General features: G+C 37.5%; 1 pseudogene; it reads right to left on the minus strand.

The window, feature by feature from the left end:
* Positions 1-221: 221 nt before the first annotated feature.
* On the minus strand, positions 222-741 carry LOC116529504 (annotated as a pseudogene).
* Between the last annotated feature and the right edge of the window lie 11,331 nt (positions 742-12,072).

Genomic DNA, 12,072 nt, shown 5'->3' on the forward strand with positions numbered 1-12,072 from the left:
AAATCATGGTCATATTTTCAGGTCAACACATAAAAAAAGATTCAGTTAATATAATTATGTGACATTCACGACTAGGGATATAGCAATGAACAAAATAGAAGAGTCCTCTGAAGACAATTTTAATTACCCTCTTCTGTGAGATGCATTACCAGAGTCTCCCCTACTCCTCCCAGGTAAAATTGATTGCTATATTCTTTTTTTTTTTTCCATGCAACAATGTTTTTTATTATGTACCCAGTTTTAAAATTATTTTTTGAATCTCTGCATACACAGGCAAAAATAAGTGTGCTACTTAACATACTGGAACTTGACTAACTTAATTATTGCCTAGAGAAGGGAAAATAATCCCCCAAACGTGCTTAACCAGGAAGCCAATGCATCTGCTGACCACCAAGAATATGGAGATGAACGTGAAAGACAGATTGTCCACCATCTGAACCTTTATTCATCACCGTTCGATAACCGTTATTCAGGCTCAGATCAGCCCAAATAATTTCTTGTTAACAATTATTAAGTGTCCAAGAAGACTTCATCATCGTCTTCTGCCACAGAAATCTGGAATATATGTTTCTTTTGTATCACCAGAAAACGTGTTGGCACTTGAGGGGAAATGTCGTGGAACGCAAGGCACCGGTCATCCTCAAAAATGATTTTGGCTGGGATTTCCTTGCGGATGATCTCCCTGAAGATAATGTCACCACCAGGCCCAACGACCTAGGCCTTGGCGATCTTGTCTGCCATCTTGGCCTCTCTCCTGCGCGGTGGCCAGGGGAGAGGCTCCAAAGGAGGGAGGAACCGGCTTTTTTTTTTTTTTTTATTGAGACAGAGTCTTGCCTGTGCGCGGCTGGAATGCAGTTACCTGATCTTGGCTCACTGCAACCTCCACCTGCCAGGTTGAAGCGATTCTCCTGCCTCAGCCTCCCGAGTAGCTGGGACTACAGGCACCATGCCCAGCTAATTGTTGTATTTTTAGTAGAGACAGGGTTTCACTATGTTAACAGGTTGGTCTCAAACTCCTGACATCAGGCAATCTGCCCGCCTCAGCCTCCCAAAGTGCTGGGATTACAGGTGTGAGCCACCATGCCTGGCTGCCATATTCTTTTTGACGTCACTTTTTTTCTCCAAATTTAGCTTCATTTGGGTACATTTGTCTTAACATAATTAGTTATTGCCATACTTTGATGCTTACTTCATGAATTAACTCTCTGAGACCTCCTCTTTTCTTTTTCTTCCACTGAGCCTTGAACATTAATTTCTTCATTGTACCATAATTTTTTTCCAAGTCTCTTTCTATAGCTAATTGTGTTTAAAGGGTTCTCTCTTGAGGGTCCTTCCTCAGGAGAGTGTAAACCTTGTCATTATTCTTTCTACTCTCAATTTCTCATCTAGTGCAAAGAACATCAGAATCCACAAATAAAGGTTATATATATTCTCTCAAGTTTTCACAAATCACCTCCAACAAGAGGACTTAAAAACCATATCTACAATATAAAAGTCATATTTAGGTATTTCTATCTAAATATCATTTTTACCTCCAAAAATCCAATATCTTGAAAACTGAATGCATCATCTTTCCTCACCATTATTCTTCTCCCCTGACAAATCCCTTTATTGAATTCTTATAATATTTAACCATCATTGTTTTGAGTTAGACCAACTCATTGACTCTGTTTTCTCTTATTTTATATCCTGTCAGTTATCAAGATCTGTTGATAATTTTTTATCCTCATATTTTCTACAACCATCCCTTTCTTTTTTCTCTGAAATGAACAGCCAAATTGTAGTCATGCATGCTCTCCAGCCTGGCCTATTGCTATAGTTGCCTAACATGGTGACTTAGAGACACTCAAAAGATGATTATTAGTGGGGTGACTAGATGTCCACAATAAATTGTGTGGCCCCCATACCTTTGGAAAGAATGGGAAGTTGCCACAAAGGTGTACATGAAGAGATCCATAGTCCTCATGTGTCAGCTGTGGCATGTGTCCAGAGCTGAAGAATCAGAGCAAGGTAGATTCCCTGGCAATGTTTTTGCCACCAAGTTGGTCTTAGAGGAAATCATATAAGTTCATTGAAAGGGCCATTATTAGCAAATCTGGATATTGTGGTAGTCCTTTTGACCTCATTTATTTGTTTTGCCTTTTTAGGAGCTTCCCTCACCCTTTCCACGTCTGCAGAGTCTTCCTTCTTTTTACGTGCTCTCCTTAAGTTCTCACTATCCTGGGGTATGGTTTAAAGCATAGGACTTCCCACTTTTCCACTGAGTTCCATCTTCTTTAGTCTACAATCTTCATATGAGACAATAGTCAGATTCATTCTATAAATATTTAACGAGCACCTACTATTATCAGGATTAATTTTAGGCACTGAAAATAGAAAGTAGCCTTTGCAAAGATGAAGCTAACTACTCTCCCACACCCCCTCAATACTTCAAATTCTTAGAAAGGCAGTATATCATAGTTAAGAGCATAATTGGAAGACAGATTGTCTGGGTTTAGATCTTAGCTGTACCCCTCTCAGCATTGGAAGTAGCGCAATTACTCAAACTCTCTGTGTTTAGTTACATCATGTATAATAATTAATAATAGTATTTATTGCACTCAAAAAGTATAGTGTAAGCATTGCATCAGAAAATATCTCAAACTCCTTAAATAATTCTGGTTTATTAAGCATTCAATAAATATTGACTATTCAAAGTACGTAACTATTCTGGGCATTTCAGGTTTTGAGATCTGAATACCATGTGAAGATATGGTAATCACAGCAATGTGTGCTGTGACAGTTACAGCCTTTTCTCTCTCTGTGTATCAAGTAAGCTTGATGAATATGGATTGTTGGATTGATCAGTTAATGGCTTGGGGATTTTGAGATGGTTTTAGTCATTAATTGATACAGAGGTTGAGCACAGCTGATCTTTGGCGTCAGACAAAACTGGGTTCAAATTTTTCTTTGCCGCATATGTGCCATATGATCTTGCAAGAAATTGTGTTGATTCTCCTGACCATTTAAGTGATGTTTACTTACTCCCTGCCAGACACTATTTTAGTCCCTGGGGATACAGCAGCGAACCAAATAGATGTGATCCTGGGACTGTGTTGCCTACAGTTTAGTGAGGTAAGGGGGAGAAAATATGTAAACAAATACATGAAAAAAATAGTTCTAGTCACCTCCTATGGTAACAGTGAGGAGTTGCAAATCACCAGGAATGTTGTTGCCAGGATAAAAGGAATTCATAGTTTAATGTAAGAACCAATCATACAAATAGATATTTGTCATTTTATATGCAAAAAGAATAATAATAGAAGCATGACTATGGGGACTGAGAGAAAGTGCGATCTAGAGAGTGGTGGACTCTGGGGCCACAGGCAGGAGTTGCAGAATGGCGATTGACTTCAGGGAGGAATAGCAGTAAGCTTCTTGAGACCAGTTTTGCTGTCTAAGGCCATTCTTTCTTTCCTCTTGGTTTAACATTGCTGCCTGAATAGTTTTCCATGTGAGTTTGTTTCTCCATACTAAACCTCTCCTAAAATATTTCATTTACCTTTTCCTAGCCCGCTCTTTCTCAAATGTCCAAGGCAACAATTTTTGTAGATGCATGCTCTTTTCTTTTTCTGTGTTTCCTTTTCCTTTTTTTTTTCTAGCTTTTAGAGACAGGGTCTTAATCACCCAGGCTGGAAAGCAATGACACAGTCATAGCTCACTGCAGCCTCAAACTCCTAGGCTCAAGCAATTTTCCCACTTAGCATCCTGAGAAGCTGGAACTACAAGTGCCTACCACCATGCCAGTCTATTTTAAAAGAATCTTTCATAGAGACAGGATCTCACTATGTTGCCCAGGCTGGTCTTGAACTTCTGGGTTCAAGTGACCCTCTTGCCTTGGCCCCCCAAAGTTCTGAGATTACAGGCTAGATGCTCTTTTCAATATTTCAGAAATGCCTGAATTTGAGAGCACAAGCCAAAGGAGTTAAGAAGTGCTAATCTGCAACAAAATTTCCTTTTAGTTCTGTCCTGTCACCAGGATAAATCTTTCTGAGGGATGCTGCCTTTTCTTCACATTTCAGTATTTCTTGCATTTTCTGTTATCAAGTTCACCTTCGGGAAATTCCACCTGGTGAGAAATTACAGCAGTTCCCGACCTAACACTTATGGCAAGAGTCCAATATTCTAGCAATTGATTGATCGCTCTGACCTCTAAGCTGGACAGTGCAGAGCCACCTCAAAGAGTTCTTATAGGAACCCCTGGTGGATATAAACAAAATGAGACCATTGAAATGAGTGGAATACAAACACCAAAACCCATATCTGCACTTTAAAAACATGTACTATCAATTGTGCAAAGCCTCCAGATCCACATAAAAATCTGAATCTGAAGTGATTTAGTGGACAAAAACCTGTAAGGCTCTTCTTTCTTCTTTAGGATAGATGCAAGCATAAGAGTCTATTTCATGTAGAATTGTAACAATTCATTATTTGGTAATTAATAAATGGTAAAACAAGCAGGATTTCTTCCAGATATAGATGCCAGGAACATTCTCTCATTTTGACCGTCTCATGTTGATTTCAATGCCTGCATGAATCTGTGGTTGGTTTTTCACCTTTTAACTCCTCCCACAACATCAGATGTCAAATGAAACACTGCAGTCAAAGAGTGAGATAAAATTTAGATTAGAATCTTCAGCTTGCTGAAAATATTGATAGTCTGTATGATTGCTTGCATTTTCCGTCAACATTTCATATCATTATGCAGAGAGCTGCTTTAAAGTTGAAATTTTTTAGACACATGGGCTGGAAAAGTGATGTAAACCAACTTCCATTTAGCTGAGTTTCTTGATTGTGTGCTCATGACACTGGTGAGAAAAAACAGGTAGACTGAAAAGAATAGGTTTGTCTTCTCTCTGCCTTCCCTACCCCGAGGGAGCCTTACTATTGGCTAATGATTCTCAAATCTATGTCATCTGCGTCACTGACAGCTCTCTCTCTTGAGCTCCAGGCCACACCTGTAGCTGCCACCAGAGGTCCCTTAAACTTAACACATTCAGAGCTTAAAGCCATTATTTTTCTTTTTTTTTTATTGCATTTTAGGTTTTGGGGTACATGTAAAGAACATGCAAGATTGTTGCATAGGTACACACATGGCAGTGTGATTTGCTGCCTTCCTCCCCTTCACCTATATCTGGCATTTCTCCCCATGCTATCTCTCCCCACCTCCCCACCGCCTGTCCCTCCCCCATTTCCCCCCAACAGACCCCAGTGTGTAGTGCTCCCCTCCCTGTGTCCATGTGTTCTCATTGTTCAACACCCACCTATGAGTGAGAACATGCAGTGTTTGATTTTCTGTCTTGTGTCAGTTTGCTGAGAATGATGGTTTCCAGGTTCATCCATGTCCCTACAAAGGATACGATCTCATCATTTTTTATGGCTGCATAATATTCCATGGTGTATATGTACCACATTTTCCCTGTCCAGTCTACATTCATGAGGCCAACAAACATATGACAAAATGCTCATCATCACTTGTCATTAGAGAAATGCAAATCAAAACCACATTGAGATACCATCTCATGCCACTTAGAATGGCGATCATTAAAAAATCTGAAGACAACAGATGCTGGAGAGGATGTGGAGAAATAGGAACACTTTTACACTGTTGGTGGGAGTGTAAATTAGTGCAACCATTGTGGAAGACAGTGTGGCTACTCCTTAAGGACCTAGAAATAGAAATTCCATTTGACCCAGCAATCCCATTACTGGGTATATATCCAAAGGATTATAAATCGTTCTACTATAAGGACAAATCCATTATTTTTCTTACCAAACCCTGCGCACCCCTCTTCATGTCTTAGATTAGTGTTATACTATTCAGACAGTTATACTAATCTGAAATCTCTTATTGATTTCCAGAAATTCTTGAATATGTAACAATGTCTGTATTCTAGCACTCATGTAAATAGACAATTGTGGAAGAGTGAAAGTGCATACAGTAGAGAAGACCTAAATATCTAACTTTAGAAAAAGTCTTTCGATTGGGGTAGCATTCTCACAGTTCTCTGCAGGGTTTTGATAGGTTGCTAAAGAGAGTAAATAATTAAGTACAATTATCACCACTTGGAAAATCAATCTCAAGCATGTTGTCCACTTTTATGAGCTCAGAAATGCATTTTTTTAACAATTAACAATTTTAACAATTAAATCCAGATGTATATGAATTTCACCAGCTTTCCCCTTAATGACCTTTTTCTGTTCCAGGAGCCAATCCAGGTACCACATGGCATTTACTTGTCATGTCATGTCATGTCTTCTGTTCTGTGACAGTTTCTCAGCCTTTTCTTACCCTTAATGACCTTGGTAGCTTGAAAAATACTAGTCAGGCACTTGTATACTGTATCTGGTTTTTTCTCATGATTATACTGGGGCTTTTGATTTTTGCAAAGAATGTCACAGAAGTGAAGTTCTTTTCTCATGACATACTAACAGGAGATACATGATATCATATGATCTCACTTATGTAATATCACCTGGTGAAGGTGATATTTGCCAGCTTTCTCCACTGGAAATTTATTATTAATAGTTTTCGCTTCCCTTACTTTATTAGGAATGTAGTTTCATGCTTAAAAGATTCAAGTTTTCTTACAAGCTTTTATTTACTTGTTTTTCTCTTTCGTAATTCTCTAACACACAGCACCGTCTTCCAGAAAAAAAAAAAAAAAAGGAAAAACAAACTTATTTGAATTTCTTTCTGGACTCTAACATAATTCAAAGTAATTTTTGTAGCTAGCATTTTTCAAATATAAAAATATAACTCGACCTGGTGCTGACTGTTTCATGTACAGCATTTACATCAATATCCCCACTCAAGGTTATAATGTATTTGAGCTACTCTTGTCATTGATGGACTAGACTTCCCAGAACTTACAAAAGCTCCTTATATGAATAGTCTTTTTGACATTAATCAATCCAGAAGGCATTCAGAATAGCCTACTTTATATACGGAAAAGCATATGTAATATGTTTGCGTAAAGTTTTTTTAAAGATCTAACAAAAAGATATATATCTTTTTGCTAGATAGAGGTATAGATGATAAATTCTGATTTAATTCAGAGGGAAATATTAATGTAAAAGCATAATTTCACTTAAAATTATTTATAATCCCAAAAAGTTCCTCTTGTCAGTGAACACATGCATATACGATAAAACATTATCTGCGACATATTGTTTAAAACTAAATTTATATCCACCCCCTCTCCCTAATGGTTGTCTAGCTCAAGGTTTGTCAACCATGTTCAGCTGAGAGCCATATTTTGCACTTTCTGAGCCTGTAAAGCTGAATAAAATATTTGCAGACATGGCTCACACCTGATAGAAACAAGGTCAAATAACTGGAACATTAAATTTATCCTCATAATATTAGACTTGTCACTGACTTAACATTTTGATAAAGTCCTCAGGAAATATACAGCCATGTCTTCTTGTATCTGTAGAATATTTGTATAATTGTTGCAACAACAGATTAAATTTTGAAACTAAGAGTACATGTGAAAAGTGAGGAAGATATGCCAGCTTAAGACTAAGTTGTATTTACTACTGTACTTTAAACATGTCTGATGATGGACTTCCAGGAATCAATTTCATTTAAAGTTCTGTTAGACACTGGGGAGTATGACAGTACTTTAATGTACATGAGACAGTGTTGCATAAAAAAAGAACAAGCACATCGTTCCAGATTTTGTGAGTAACAAAGCACAGCTTTCATCAGATACGTAGTCCAAGAACAGTGTGTCCACTGGCACAAAGAAGGTTTTAAGGCATTAGCTGTGGTTGCGGAAACATTGATAATGCCCAGCTTTGGGAAAATCAGCTAGTGGCCAAGATTTTAGCAGTGATGTCCTATATATGCTGCTTTGGGATAAGTGCAGGACAGTCTGTGGCTAGAAGAGGCCTCAGCAGTACATAAGAGTTGAAGGAGGTGGAGGGAACCAAGTTCATCTGATGCTAAAAACTACTTTTTCTTAATTGCCGTACTATAACAATTGTTAGTTTGCTCAAAAGGGACACTACAAAACACTTGGCTTACTGTCAAGAAATTTAAAATTGATTACATCTTTCTAAAAATACTGGCTGACATCAGTAACAAAATTGGGAATAAAGGCTTAAAGTATAGACATGAAAAACTTGATAATCACCTAATGGTAACTTTTATAATAATCTTCAACTTTTAAATAGACAAATGGTAATAAATGATATCTTCTTGCATCTCACAGTATGCTTTTTCCCCGTGGCTAGACCATTAGTCTTCAAAAATGTTAAAGGCAGTACATAAAGTGGCCACATGGTGTCAGGAGCAACACACTGTTCCTACTAAGGAATCAGCTTCTCAATCTGGGTAAGAAACACAAAGAATATTTTGAAAATGATTTGCCTTACTATTTTCTCCAATTTTAATGCTTCAATTAATCAACATTTTAATACAATTTCCAACAACTTGGCTCAAGATTTTTGTAATTAAAGCTTTTCTGATTTTATTAACTTTAAGATTACAATACATTTCTGTTTAAAAGTTGTATTGATGTTTTCTTGGAGTCTAGGTATACTAAGTAACTACTCTAGAGATACCTAAGTGTGTTTTCTCCTCTCCACTATTACAAGGCTAACCTATAAGGAGCAGGGTATAGTAGAGAGAGAACTAGTTTGGAGTTAAGCACCCCGCCATAATAGACCAGCTATTTTCTACATCTGTGATCTTAGATAATGTAACTCGAGTTTCTGTCTTCTCATTTTCAAAAATTTCTATTGTCCTAGAATATGGGTATAGGGGGATTTGAAGTGATTATAATTTATTTAGTGATTCATGTAACAGCTCCTTAGTGATGGGTTGAACCAAGCTTGCCCTTTGATTTATGACTAGGAGAATTTGCCCAGTTCAATTTAAATTTTGGATAAATTATGAGTTTTTGTTAACATAAGTATGCCACAATTATTGAATGGGACATACTTATACTAAAAAATTTATTTGCTCTTTATCTGAAATTCAAATTTAATGAGATGTATTGCACCTGGCAACCATACTTAAACATTACATTAACTGTGTTTGCTTGTTAGTAAGAAATAACTATAGTGGTGTATAGCTGGCTCTTCCTCAAAGCTCCTCTAGCGCCTAGGAAGGGGTATATTCATGCACATCAAAAGAAGTTACAGGAGATTTTTCTGCCAATAGATAAAGTATTTGGGCATCAAATATGAAATATTAAAAGCTTCTTTTATGAGGTTTCACAATTTTGAGGGAAAATGTCATAAGACAGAAATGAAAAATCTAGAGAACTTCTCTCTTGGCATATGATCAACAATGAGAATGTTAAAACTACCAAAGAAGTATAGCAATAGAATTAATAGGATTGGCTGTTGCCACTAATTTAGTGAGGTGTCGGGAGATAGAAGAAAAGCTTGGAATGATTCTCACGTTTCTTATTTGGCTGGACAAATAATGCCAAGAACGAGAAGAGAAAGGAGCTGCTTTTGAAGAAAATATTGAATTCCAGTTTTAAAATGTCAATGTTGAGATGTCCTTTGATGAATATGTGCATCTGGAGCCCCAGTCAGAATCTGCATTGGTGATATGATTCGCAGTAGAAGCTGTAGAAATGGGAATAATCACGGAGGTAGAATGTATACACAATAAATAGCAAAGGGCCAACGACAAAGCCCTAGAGAACACATACATTTAAGAGGGAGATAAAGGAAAAAGAGCATACAAAGTAGATGAGGAAGAAAGCATAGACAGAAAACTAAGAGACATAGTGTCATAAGGGAAAGAGATGAGAGCTTTACCCAGGTGCTCAATAGTGCCAAATGCTGATGAGGTTAAAAGATGTAACATAAAAAAGGTCACTGAATCTGACAAATGGGATGCCATTGAGGATGTGTGCCAAAGTATATTTATTGAAGCAGTGTGAGCCAGGGCCAGATTGTGGTGAATTGGCACGTCACAAAAGTAAAGAAGTGGAATAGTGAATGGAAGTCAATCTGTCAAGGAGGTTGGCTGTGGGTTGGAGGAGGCATGGCAATACTTAAAAGAGGCATAGGAATGAAAGAGAGCTTCCTGTTCTTTTTTAAAGGGAACATGGAATTATGGCAGTTTTTTCTTTAATGGTAGACATTTGATCAATCTTATGAGTTGGTTAAGTTGAAGTTGAAAGTGCAGAAGAAAGGACAGTCCACCAATAGCGGTCACAGTATTAAAAGTAAAAGGAGTGGGAGACAAAAGCACAGCGTGGGGAGGTTTTAGTCTCAAGATAGAGGTTCCACGTTTCTTGTATTATGACTAAAAAGAAGCAGATGAAAGTCAGCAAATAATACAGGTGAAAGGGAGGTAGGAAGAGACAAGTAACTTGGAGAAACAAATCAGGTTGCCCTTTTCAGACTTAACTGTAAATGAAGACATCTTCTCAGGAAGAGGTAGTCATGTTAGGAAATCTTGACTGAAATCTAAAGACAGGGTAGGTCAACCAGAAGGACTCGAGAGGGTGAGAGATACAAAAACAGACCATGCACATTCATAGGCCAAGGGAGAGGGTGCTCGGTCATGTCTACCTGGCAGAAATATCACTGGTGAAGTACAATGTATGAAATACTAGAGTCTTTAAGCATTACAATATTTTTACAAATTTTCCCAGTTCTTATTTTATTCTAAGAACCTCTTTTGAACCCTACTTTCCTTGCACAGATGTTTGCTCCATCAATTAACTTTCTCTTTTTGAATGAGTCAGTAAGCATTCTGATTTTAGTAGTTTAGTCATTTATAAATTAGTGTGAGTCAAGTTTCTTATACTAAATTAACAAAAGCAGCGTGAGCAGATCTGAATTTTTGACAGGCATATCTGACAGCTAGATGCTTGATTGTGGTAAACAGAGCCATCTTGTGAGGCTTCCTAACAACTGGTACAGCTCTGCCAGAGACATTGAAATTCAAGTGCATAACTTTCCTTCTTCCAATTCTGTTTGGAAAATGACTTTTAACTCATATGTAGATATGTGTTATATATAACGCTTCTTCTGTGTGGCATGGCCAGTCTTGCTTCAATTAAACTCTTTCTTTACTGCAGTGCGGTGGTCTCAGTAAAATGATTTGGTCTGTGCAGCAGGTAGGAAGAATCTGACGAGTGATGATGTCAGTGTTAGCTCCATACTTCCCATTAACACAGTTATCTATCTATCTATCTATCTATCTATCTATCTATCTAACTATCTATCTATCTATCTATTTCCTCCCCCAACTAAGGCTGGACACAGGAGTTATACATATATAGCCTGTGTCCTGCCTTAGCTGGGGGAGGAAGTACAGGTAGTAGAGGGTAATTGTTAAGTGCATAAGCTTTGAATCCAGACCAACCGAATTAGAATCCAAGCTCTTCTACGTAAGCTGTGTAATCTCAGACAAATTAATGCACTTCTCACCTCAATCTCCTTATTTTAATGAATGTAATGCTGATGTCTACCTATTAATCTTTTGTTTTTGAAGTTAAATGAATTAATGTGTGTAAAGCTCTTAGTACAATTTTTGGCACACAGCAAATACTTAGATAGTGTTAACTACTAGTGAAACAACCTTTGTAAAATTATGATAATAATAGAAATTAGACAAAGTTGGCTCCATCCTTGCTTTTAACCTCCAAGTTTTCCTTGGTCATTTCCACTATAAGCCAGACTAACTTTGGGAGAAATATAGTTTGTAGTCTAGCCTGAAAGCAAGAATGATAATAGCCCTTCCCAAAATTAAACAACGTTTATAAAATTTATGAAAGTCCATAAGGCTAGAATTATGAGAGGGGCCTGGTTTCTGCTAAGATGTAAGTATAGTTAAACAATTTCTAGCCCTTGTTCTGGAGGTCACAAGATTTGGAACTTCCTCAATTACTCCTGTAGATAACATCACTATTGTAGAACCTAAGATTAGCCCTTTGAGATTTCTTTTCAAACTTTTGCATTTCTGACCACAGCTGATTCTAGCTGGAATCCTGACTCATGAATCAACCAGTCCTGTGATCCCTACCGCGCCCCCCCCCCCCGACCCAAAGGTGC

This window comes from Sapajus apella, unplaced genomic scaffold, assembly GCF_009761245.1.
Source record: "Sapajus apella isolate SASKATOON/1434 unplaced genomic scaffold, GSC_monkey_1.0 scaffold3, whole genome shotgun sequence".
Taxonomy (NCBI): domain Eukaryota; kingdom Metazoa; phylum Chordata; class Mammalia; order Primates; family Cebidae; genus Sapajus; species Sapajus apella.